The sequence below is a fragment of the Rhineura floridana genome, chromosome 6, assembly GCF_030035675.1.
Source record: "Rhineura floridana isolate rRhiFlo1 chromosome 6, rRhiFlo1.hap2, whole genome shotgun sequence".
Classification (NCBI taxonomy): Eukaryota; Metazoa; Chordata; class Lepidosauria; order Squamata; family Rhineuridae; genus Rhineura; species Rhineura floridana.
In genome coordinates, this window is record NC_084485.1 from 78,096,355 (window position 1) to 78,108,021 (window position 11,667).

At 44.3% G+C, this 11,667-nt stretch overlaps 1 pseudogene; it reads right to left on the reverse strand.

Annotated features, from left to right (window-relative positions):
- Positions 1 to 10,994, reverse strand: part of LOC133387558 (guanine nucleotide-binding protein G(t) subunit alpha-2-like) — a 41,351-nt pseudogene extending 30,357 nt beyond the window's left edge.
- Positions 10,995 to 11,667: the final 673 nt, after the last annotated feature.

Sequence of the window (11,667 nt, forward strand, 5' to 3'; positions counted from 1 at the left end):
TACCAATTTAAGTTTCTGAGCAGTCTTCAAGGGCAGCCCTACGTAGAGCGCGTTACAGTAATCTAATTGGGATGTAACTAAGGTATGTGTCACCGTAGTCAAGTCTGGCACGTCAAGGAATGGGCGCAACTGGCGAACTAATCTCAGTTGAGCAAAAGCACTCCCGGCCACATCAGAGACCTGGGCCTCTAGGCTCAAAGCCGAGTCCAGGAGTACTCCCAGACTGCGAACCTGTGATTTCAGGGGGAGTGTTACCCCATCCAGCACAAGTTGAATCCCTATTCCCTGATCCGTCTTACGACTGATAAGGAGCACCTCTGTCTTGTCGGGATTTAGTTTCAGCTTGTTCTTCCCCATCCAGTCCATCACTGATACCAGGCATCGGTTTAGAACCTGGACAGCTTCCTTGGTATCATTAGGTGGAAAGGAGAAATAGAGCTGGGTGTCATCGGCATATTGGTGGCACCGAACCCCAAAACTCCGGATAACCTCTCCCAGCGGTTTCATATAGATATTAAATAACATGGGGGACAGAACTGAACCCTGGGGGACCCCATAGGTCAAAGGCCAAGGGGTCAAGCAGGCATCCCCCATAACCACCCTCTGGGTGCGTCCCTCTAGGAAGGATCGAAGCCATTGTAACACCGTGCCTCCAAGTCCCATCCCAGATAGGCGACCCAGCAGGAGACCATGGTCGATGGTATCGAAAGCAGCTGAGAGATCCAGTAAAACTAACAGGGACACACTCCCCCTGTCCAGTTCCCTGCGGAGGTCATCTACCAAGGCGACCAAAGCCGTCTCAGTTCCATGGCCGGGCCTGAAGCCAGATTGAAATGGATCAAGATAGTCCGTCTCATCCAAAAAACACTGGAGCTGGGCGGCTACCACTCATTCTATTATCTTGCCCAAGAAAGGAATGTTGGAAACTGGGCGATAGTTACTTAATAATGAGGGGTCGAGGGAGGATTTTTTCAACAATGGTCTAATCACTGCCTCCTTTAAACTAGGAGGCATTCTGCCTTGTTGTAAAGAGGCATTAATCACTTCCCTGGCCCACTCAACCAATCCCCTTCTGGCATTTGTTATAAGCCAAGAAGGGCAGGGATCCAACATACAGGTGGTCGGGCGCACTGCTCCAAGGATTTTGTCCACATCCTCGGGTTGAACAAGCTGAAAGGAATCCATTTTAATTAAGCAAGCAGAGGCCAAAGTTACATCCACCGAGACTGTATCAAGTTTGGCGTCCAAGTCAGAATGAATCCGAGCAATTTTATCTGCGAAGTATCGCGCAAATTCGTGACAGCGGGTTGCTGAGTGGTCAGCATCGAGTTCATGGGGGTCAGAACTTAAGAGACCCCTGACCACTCGAAACAATTCCGCCGGATGAAATCCAGCAGATGCAATGGAGGCAGAGAAGAAAGATTTCTTCTGAGCCCGCACTGCCACGGAATAAGTCTTTAAATAGACTCTAGCCCGTGTTCGATCAGATTCACTCCAAGTTTTCCGCCAACGTCGCTCTAGTCTCCGTCTTTCGCGTTTCATCGCCAACAAGTCTTCAGTAAACCAAGGAGAAGGCTTGGTTCCAATTCGCGAAAGGGGACGCTTAGGAGTGATTGTGTCCACCGCCCTGGTCATTTCCTCATTCCAAAGGTCAACCAAAGCTTCGACAGAATCACCTGCCGAGGTGACAGGAAAATCCCCAAGAGCTGTCAGAAAATCATTTGGATCCATCAGTCTCCTGGGGCGGACCATTCTAATTGGTCCCCCACCCCTGCAGAGGTTCTGAGTCGCAGTGAGTTTAATGTCTTTTCTTGAGCGTTACAGAACCAAGGACCTGAACGGACCTGACTGTTCACTCAAACAAAGCATGAATACATACTGCTATCTCATTACAGCCTCAACTCTTGAGCCTCACAACTGTCCTTATGTGCTGGTGGTGAAAACAAAGTTAAAACAGCTTAAATGGCAAGTTCAGGGCGTATTATTTTGGCAGAGCCAATTGTGGATTCTTAATGTCCTTTGGATTGGATGTTTATATATCCTCCTGTGAGAGAATGGGGAAGTAGCCCAGGTTTCATTCCTCTTCTTTTGCAAATGGTCTTGAGAAAGCGAATAGATTAAAATTTATCACCTCTTTTTTTGAAGGGAAATTCTGATCCTAAAATGATAACTGTTGATGTGTGCGGTGATTGCGTTGTAAGCGCAGTTACATTGGAGTTTAAGATGGTCAAGAAATCCAAGAACACGGAATAGTATTAAGAGTCCTTTACTCTGGACATTAAGGCATGTTAGCTTAAGAAGTTTCGTTTCCCCCCCACAGCAGGAACACACACAGAAAGCTGCTTCTTCTCCAAGAACAAACCCCCCACAGAGAAACTGTCTGTGCTGTTCCAGCCTGTTATCTCTCGTTGCTAGGCACCAGCAGGTGATGGCCTTGACAGCCTGCAAGGCTCTACAAAGACATAACAAACTCTTCCTTGCTCCAAACTTTCAGACTTGATGAAAATAACCAGAGGTAGCATCGCCTATGGGTCAACAAGTCCCCACCTTTTCATCAAGACTGCAAAATACAAGTACATTTCAGCAGTACAGTTCTACAATACAATACACATAGGCATCCAGTAATACATTTCAGTACATTGCAGCATACTTTTTCATTTCCAGTTTACAGTTCATCAAGCTCAAACTTTATTAATCAAACTTTGGTTGTACACAAGTCAGGTATAACGTTTCTGCATCCATCTCCACTGCTTTGTGCATACCTGGGCTGCTGACTATACCCACAGTAAATCTGTCAGGTGGCTTCCCAATGTTTGCCCTCTCAGAACGCCTCAAGGGAACTGGAGCTTCGGCTCCCACTGCACCCCCACCTGAACTTGTTCCTGGCATGTCTTGCTCAGGATATGTCATGTCGTCAGCCTTTCTTTTCTTTGTTTTACGTTTGCCCCAAATCAGTTCATTTAATGCATACTTCAGTGGAATATCTGTCCCTTCCACTTTCACCCCTTGTGTAGGTGTAGGTGTTGATGTTGGAGTTTCATCTGAACCATTGAAAATAACTGTTTGCTTTTGATCCCAAGGCTTGTCTGAGACTTTAATGCTTCTGCTCAGAACAACCTGCTGTGTTTGTGGAACCCACACTCTATAATATGCATTCTGGAAACCCAGCACAAACCCTTCCTGTGCTCTGGGTGCCAGTTTGCCACGTCTTTTTCCCTGTGGAATGTGAACCCAACATCTGGCTCCGAACCTTTCAATGTGCTGCACCCTCGGCTTTCTCCCAGTGAGTTTCTCGTAGGGTGACATCCCAAGCGCACTATGTAACACCCTGTTGTGTATATAATTCGCATACAGAATACATTCTCCCCAAAAAGAGTGTGTGAGACTAGAATCCTCCAACATGGCTCTCAAAGCCTCCTGAAGCACCCTGTTTTTTCTCTCCACAATTCCGTTGCTGAACGGGCTAAATGGAGCTGTGAAATGTTGTTCTATACCTTCACTTTCAAGGTATGCATGTAATGTTTTGCTTGTAAATTCACCCCCTTGGTCTGATCGTATCGCTCTCACTGTGACATTATGTTGTGTTTGGATTCTCCTAATGAACAGTCTTAGCTTCTGCTCTGCTTCATCTTTCCGCTTGAGCAAATAAACATGAGTGTATCTCGAAAAGTCATCTACCACCACCATAAAGTATCTCGCACCCCCTCGTGAACTCTGAATTGGCCCTGATAAATCAACATGAATTAGCTGGTAGGGAGCGGTTGTCGAGCTTTCCGCCTCCCGGTTTATAGGTGCAATGGTATCTTTAGCTTTATGACAGGCATCACAATCCATTATCTGACCACAATCTGTCAGTTTCATGTTTTCACTCAAACTCGGGGTTTTCTTAATTGTTTCGTAATTTGCATGCCCCAGCCTCCTGTGCCAATCATGCACACAGCCTTGATGTGTCTGTGCTTCAGCATTTAACACAGCACACCCTGCTTGAGTGCTCTTTATTACGTACTGTAAATCCTTCAGGCTCCCTTGCATGCACACTTCACCCCCTCTTTTCACATAACATTTGTCCTTTTCAAACTTCACTTTGAACCCAATGTTCACCAGTTTTCGGACAGACAAGATATTATTATACAATTCAGGGACATACAATACATCAGAAATTATGCCAATCTTATCTAATCTCACCGTTCCTCGCGCCTTGGCAATTCTTCTCGATCCATCTGCCAGTAAAACAGAGTTCTGTACTTCTTTTGATGTATGGAATAAACTCAAGTCTTTAACGAGTGGATGGGACACTCCACTATCCAAAATCCAGTCTATTGCAACTCGAGGCTTTTCTGCGCTGACAAAGTCCACACTGCTCTGCTTCCAGCCTCCTTCCCTGGCGTTTCGCTTGACTGCACAGTCTCTTTGAATGTGCCCACGCGCTCCGCAAAAATAACAAGTTTTCAGCCGTTGCTGCTCCTGGTAGTTTGCCTGCTTGCTTCTGACAGCTTCCTTCGGCTTGGCTCTCTTCGCCTCTTGTCTCCGCTGCCACTCCTGGGTCAACTTTTCCTCAATAAATCCAACATCCAGACCACCATCTGGCATCGCTTCCATAGCCATGATGAAATTATTCCAACTCCCATCGAGTGAAGCCAGAATAATATACGTTTTCTGCAGAATGCTGTGTTCGACGCCTCTGTCTTCCAGCTCAGCAAATAGGCGCCTGAATTCCGTAAGATGCTCAGACATGTCGCTTTCTCTGGTGAAGCGCATCTGGTACAGCTTCCTTGCCAAACACAATTTAGATCCCGCGGTCTGTTGCACATGAAGAGCCTGCAACACTTCCCAAATTCGTCTGGCTGAGGGTTCATCTCTCATGTGCAATAGTTGAGAATCAGATAGAGCCAAAGTAATAAATGCCTGCGCCTTCTCATCTCTGCGCTTCCAGGCCGCTGTAGGTGGTGCTGGTGGGATCCCTTCAATAACATCAAATAAACCCTCTTTTATCAGGAAGGCTCTCATTCTCAGCTTCCAGCTGGCGTAATTCTTTTCATTAAGTCTCTCCATTGGCATGCCTCCAGACATGTTTACAGCCATTTTCGCTCACCTCTATCTGGCACAATAAATCACACTGCTCTCTGGAACTCAGTCTGCAGCTCAGACCACTTCTCTTACTTCCCTGTAACGTGCGCTGGATCTGGGCCCATAACCCTGTTGATGTGTGCGGTGATTGCGTTGTAAGCACAGTTACATTGGAGATTAAGGTGGTCAAGAAATCCAAGAACCCGGAATAGTATTAAGAGTCCTTTACTCTGGACATTAAGGCATGTTAGCTTAAGAAGTTTTGTTTCCCCCCCACAGCAGGAACACACACAGAAAGCTGCTTCTTCTCCAAGAACAAACCCCCCACAGAGAAACTGTCTGTGCTGTTCCAGCCTGTTATCTCTGGTTGCTAGGCACCAGCAGGTGATGGCCTTGACGGCCTGCAAGGCTCTACAAAGACATAACAAACTCTTCCTTGCTCCAAACTTTCAGACTTGATGAAAATAACCAGAGGTAGCATCGCCTATGGGTCAACAATAACATGGGCTATTGTGTCTCCTCTAGCCATCATTTCTTCATGGAAACATTTAATCTCTTCTGACAACCGTGGTACCCAGGACTGCTTTGCTGGAGAGGGTGTTTGTGACCTCTTGTTGCAACCAATGAGCTTGGGTTCTTGCTAATCGTCTGACTTAGGAAGTCATAAAGCTAATGAGAAACCATCTGGTGAGACTTTGGAAAATGTATTTTCTATTTTAAAAGATATTTTACAATTATGTTTATTTTTGTGTGCCAAAATTCTTTGGTGTGGCTCATTCTTCTTCTCTTCCATTTTTGAATGTCTTTGGCTATTTACAGTGCTCTGTTGCCTGGCAGCAATGCCAACCATAGTTTTTTGTTGTCTAGCCCTGGGACAAAGTTGCACTGAAAAATGGCATACAAGAGGGTGGCTGCCTTTGTTCCATGTGCTTCCTGGTTAAATCAGAATCTTTTTTTAAATTATTATTACCAATGCTCTATTGAGATTAATTACTTTCCCATCCTGTCTGCTATTGATACAGAATGGTTATAATCTCCCTTCAGAATTCTTCATTAGGAAATGTGCAGTTGTAAAGATAACTACCTTGTATTGCTCATTAGTGGTGGGATCCACCTGCAGCGCCTCCCTTCCCTGCAAAAGCCAAAGGTGCCTCACTTAAGCAGGAGTAGCTTGTTACAGCATACCTACCTAGCAGTAGCAGCTTGACTGTCTTTGCCTCTTTGTCTGCATCTTCTTGTAGCTTCTTTTCTAGTTCCTTGGATCTCTTGGCAAGTTCCTTATCCTCTGCACTTGCTCCACTCCCCATCTCACCTCCTTCTTTTTCTTCCTCCTCCTCCTCCTCCTCCTCCTCCTCCTCCGGTTCCTGTAGCTCCTGTAGCTCTTCTGTTTGTTCCAGCCCTTCAGATTGGTTGACTCACCCTTTTTCGGGTGGAGAGAATGAGAGAGACCAAAATAAAGTATCTTATGCTGAATCCCCCAGTGTGATGAGAAAGGTGCTCTGCAAAGCTGTCTGCTGCAAAACTGCTGGTCCAAGACTGCTAAGGAAGTAGGATTGAAGTCCTTCACCTTGCTCTGTTTACCTCCCCCCTTAAGTCTTCACGGGTAACCCAATTTTGTTATGATGGATTGAGGACTTTTTATCTCACCGTGTGACCTGGGAAATCCAATTATGAAAGCCCAGGATGGCAAAGGTTAATGACTGGCAAAGATGAACATTCAACCCAAGCTGGGGAGTCATGTGGAATGGAGAAGATGGTTATGTAGCATGAGAATGTTGTATAGCAACTTCCCTATGAGGAAAGGTTACAACATTTGGGGATGTTTAATTAAGAAAAATAGGTGAGTAGGGGGGACATAAGAGCTATATAAAAATATGCATAGGGTGGAAAAAAATGGATAGAAAATGGCAATTGTTCTCCCTCTCTCTCATAATACTAGAACCTGGGGCCTTCCAATGAAAACTCAGGAGAGACCAAAGGAAGTACTACTTTATCCAGGGACATTATTAAGCTATAGAATTTGCCCCCACAAGATGTAGGGATGGCCACTAACTTGGATAGCTTTTAAAAGGGATTAGACAAATTCATGAAGAATAAGTCTATCAACGGCTGCTAGTCATCATAGCCATATACTGCTTCCAGCATCAGAGGTGTACGCCTCTGAATACCAGCTGCTGAGAAGCACAAATAAAAGGGAGCTGTTGCCATGTTCTGCTTGTGAACAAAAACGTCTTCACTCCTTATCTCTAGTGCTTGCAGACGCTTTGCTCCAATGCTTTTAGGTGGGTGTGTCAATCATTCCCTTCTCTATGCCCACTCCCTCCTCCTCCCTTCTTTCATTTCATTTCCTGTGGGCTGAAGAGAAACTTCTGCTTCTCTCTGCTGTTCTGCAAACTTTTTTTAAGTTGCTGCAAACAGTGCCTTTATTTTATTTTCTCTCTTAACTTGTGCACAAAAGCATAACACTGCTCAAACAAAGATTTGTATTTCATCTGTGTTTAACCAGTGAAACTACAAATGATCACACTTCTGGGTTGTTGTTTTTAAAATGAAACTTACTGGTAGAACAAACTAAGCATGCTTGGTTGCCAGGTAAACAGAGTGAGTGGAATGTTACACTAGAGGGCGTGGTCTTTAGGAAACTGCGTGACTGATGCTTCCCCTCAAGTGTGACTAGAAAACACCATGTTTGCAGCTGGCATTGATCCCTTACTGTAGACGGTGCAAACAGAAAACAGAGGTAAAAACAGCAGCTTTAGCACAAAGTTATGTTCCCATGTGGATAAGCCCTAAGAATAAGCACTAGTTTAGAATCAAATGTACAAGCTAGTCTCATTTTGGCAGCTGCAACCCAGTAAACTTAATAACCAACAGGTGTTGCCTAGGGACTCTGTAGATGTCATCATTGAAATGCATATGCAATTAAATGCAGCTATTTCTGTTCCCTTCCTATTCTTCTCCCCCACACAGAGCCACGAAGAGGACAGAAGTCTGTCGCTAGTATTCTCTCGCTCACCAAGAAAGGGTGGCAGGGCTTCCTCCTTCCAGCTGGATGGGCATGGCAGGAGGACCATACATATGCAACAGCGGCAGGGAAGATTAGCAGTGGAGGCTTTTCATGTGGGCTTGACTTTGCCATCATCAGAGCTTACGAAAATATGAGATTTTTTCCAACAGCACAAAGACCAAAATAGATGCACTGTTCATTATATTAGGGGAAGATGACGCCTTCTGAGGTTTGTTTCTTTGTTGCCTGTGACAGGTAGCACAGAGGAAAGGAAGCTAACCTCTCTCTTAGTCCTAGAAGCAAGCACTGGCCTTGGACACAGTGTGAGGTGTAACTCTAGTGCACCATTGTGTTCCTGGTCATAACAGCTGGCTCAGTTGGCTGGGATAGAATAAGAAAAACACATTCCTTTCCTTTCCTTTCCTTGCAGCGCTAGTCTTTCCGAGGAAGAAAATGATTCACTAAGGTAGGTAGCAATTGAGTTTAATCCATAAGTACTGGCAAGCAGAATTGCACACACTAATCATGCTTCTCTCTGTCGTTCTACTTAAGCTCTTCAGAGCGGTGGCTTTGCTCACAAAATCCTCCCTTTCCCCCTCCTGCTGGCAGCAAACTCCTACATCGTGGGCGGCTTGCAGCTCGAGAAGGATCAGGAGACCTCTGCTCTCCCTTACTGTGTCAGGGTGATGTCTGCTGAAGGAGGCTGCCTTAATGCTCTCAGCAGCTTCTGATAATAACCTCGCTGCCAGCTGTTCTCTCCTGCCACTTTCCCCACAGCCCTCTCCCCCCCCCCGCCAGTTAATTCCTCTGATCATGAGGCTGAGCCTGGCAACCAAGAGGTCTTCTGTATCTTTAAAAGTTGTGCAGGGGGAAGGGAGAATTCCACCTTGTGGTTTTTCCCATTACAGGGCTGCAAGAACACCTGCACTTGGCTGACTTTCTCTTCTCCTAAAGATACAGGATCAGTCTCAGGCCCTGAGCCTGGCAACCCTAAGTTGTAGTCAAGCAACATCTAGAGGTTCCCCATGCCTGCCCTAAATGCAATTTGGTACCATTTCTACAACAGAAAAACCCTATTTCTATTAAAAGAAACCTGAAATTCTACATGGAGAAAACAAAAAATCTGCAACAATATCCAGCAGCTGAGGACAATATACAAATACACCCACAGAATTAATGCAATGTGTTTTTCCCCCATTCTATGAACAGTTGCAAACTAAAAGATGCACATAACCAGTCACCAGTTGCTATAACTGCTGTAGAAAAATGCATTGCCTGGATTTACATTATGGATGGGTAAGAGTAAATTATTATTGCTGCTGCTGCTGCTAATCCAACTGCCCTTCATCCCAAAGCTCACCCTGACCCCGTTTTAGTGGCCTTGCTCCTGTGACATTGAGCAACCTGATACACAAATTCATTAAATGAAACTTTTCCTAGCAGGGAGTTAAGTGGTGGGGAAAGTTTAATTAGCTCAAGTTCTATGTGTTGTGCTGCTGTTAAACATAAGAGTATGACCAGTAGAAAGAAAGCAACTGTAGTGGGGAGACACTAGAAGTTAATAGTTAATTCAGGAGACAATCATAACATTATAGGGAGAAAATACTAAGTGTTTCAATATGTTTAACTTGTGATTAAGATATTTGAAGCTGGTTCACCTGGAATGGACTGCTCTTGGTTTTGGTTTTGGTTTTTTTCAGGATAGAACACAATGTAACTTTGTACCATTTCAGGTTTTGCAGTCACATCAATACCACTTTACAACATTGATTTCAACTCTGCCAAGGATTCTCATTAGCTGTGAAGACTTCTCATTTGAGCAGTACTGAGATCCCAATCTAGTTGAGGCTGAGTTTAGTGATTTTGGAACCTATTTGCATTTCATCTAGCTGTGGAAATCATTTTTGGACTTCATAAGTACTATTCAGAATATTCTTTATGTTCATTGCGTATACACTAATACCTCAGTTAACCAATCCTCCAGGAGCAAAGCTCCTTTTAAGGAAGGTTTTTTAAAGGTGAAACTGACTAGCTTTGCTTTGCTTTGCATTGCTATGGATAAACTTTCCAGCCTTGCTTTAAGGTGAAACTGACTAACCTGTGTCTTTGCTATCAATAAATTTACCAGCTTAGGCCTTTGCTATAAGGTGAAACTGACAAATCTGTGTGTTTACTTTGCATTAAAGAGATCTCTTGCTTTCTCCCAGAGCTGGGGAGGGAAGGATCCAATATGATTCAGAAGAGGAGGGTGCTGGGTAGGCATCCTTTAAAACTGCCTCCACCTTCTATGAGCAGGTGATCATAAACCTTCTGAAATACCCAGCACCTAGCAATCAGAATATCCTCCCTCTGACTAGTGAGGTTCCATTTATGGGTATCACAGCAAATAGCCAATGACAGAGATATCTCCTATCAATTTGAACTAAGATCTCCCTGACAAACATTTCAAGGATAATCTGAGTCTTCTCACTAGGGTGGCCTGTTCTGCATTGCCAAAAAAGATGTGCATCATCAAAAGAGACCAATCTGGATATGGTAATGTAAATGTATAGATGTACATTTAGAAATAATTACTATAATTTAAATAAAAATACAAGACATCTCACCATGGTTGTGAAGACACCAGATGACTTGTGTGCCTGTTCGGTCTGCTGACCAGGTACTGCCAACTGTTGATGGCCAACTTTAAGGCTCCTGCTTTCCATTTTTTATTATTCCTCATCTTAAACCAAACTTGGACTGAGCAGCCCTCAGATACAGGACACCTCCAAATAGGGGACTGTACTGTATAAAGGAGGACACATGTCCTTCTCCATTGGTACTGCTCTTTAGTTAGCTTTTATTTTATTTTTACTATATCTAAAGATCACCTTTCAGCCATTACTGTTCCCAAGGCAGCTTACAATTAAAAGATTTGTTGTTCTTGTTTTACCCCAATATTTAGGAGGCTTCACATCCCCGCAGCTCTATTCTGATGCTTCATCTGTGCGTGTGTGTTTAGCTGTTTTATCCTAGCCTATTTCTGACTCCACCCCTGCCCTGTGGGATCCTCACAGAAATCAAGGAAGGCTAAGATAGACCTATAAATTAAGAAGGGAAATTTTAGTGTCAGGATTAGAAACTTGTTCTAGGCAATTGCTGTAATCCTGGGACTGAGCATGGGATATTTTTAGAACGCCATCTCTGAGCAAAGGGAATTACACACACACATTCTTCTTGTGTCCCTTTTCAAGACCTAGTGACAGGCTAACTCTACAGCAAACCAAGAGAGCAAGTAATAATAACTGAACGGTTACTGGAATATGCAGGAGTTATAATTACACTGTAGAATAATCAGTAGCTAGGAGTAGAGTATGTGCTACATACAAAAGAAAAAGCTGAGGACTGAGCCATCGCTAGACCACACAACAGGTCTAGAGTGGAACAGACTATGCTGTACCTCTCTCCCTTCACAGCCAAGCTGTTCTGTACCCTTCACCTGGCAACATTTACCCAGCCTCTAATCCATTGTTTTTGCATCTGTAGGCAAGAATGGGTTTTGCAAAACTAGGTCATCCCCATTTTTCCAGTAGAGGAAGGAACATGACCTGTCT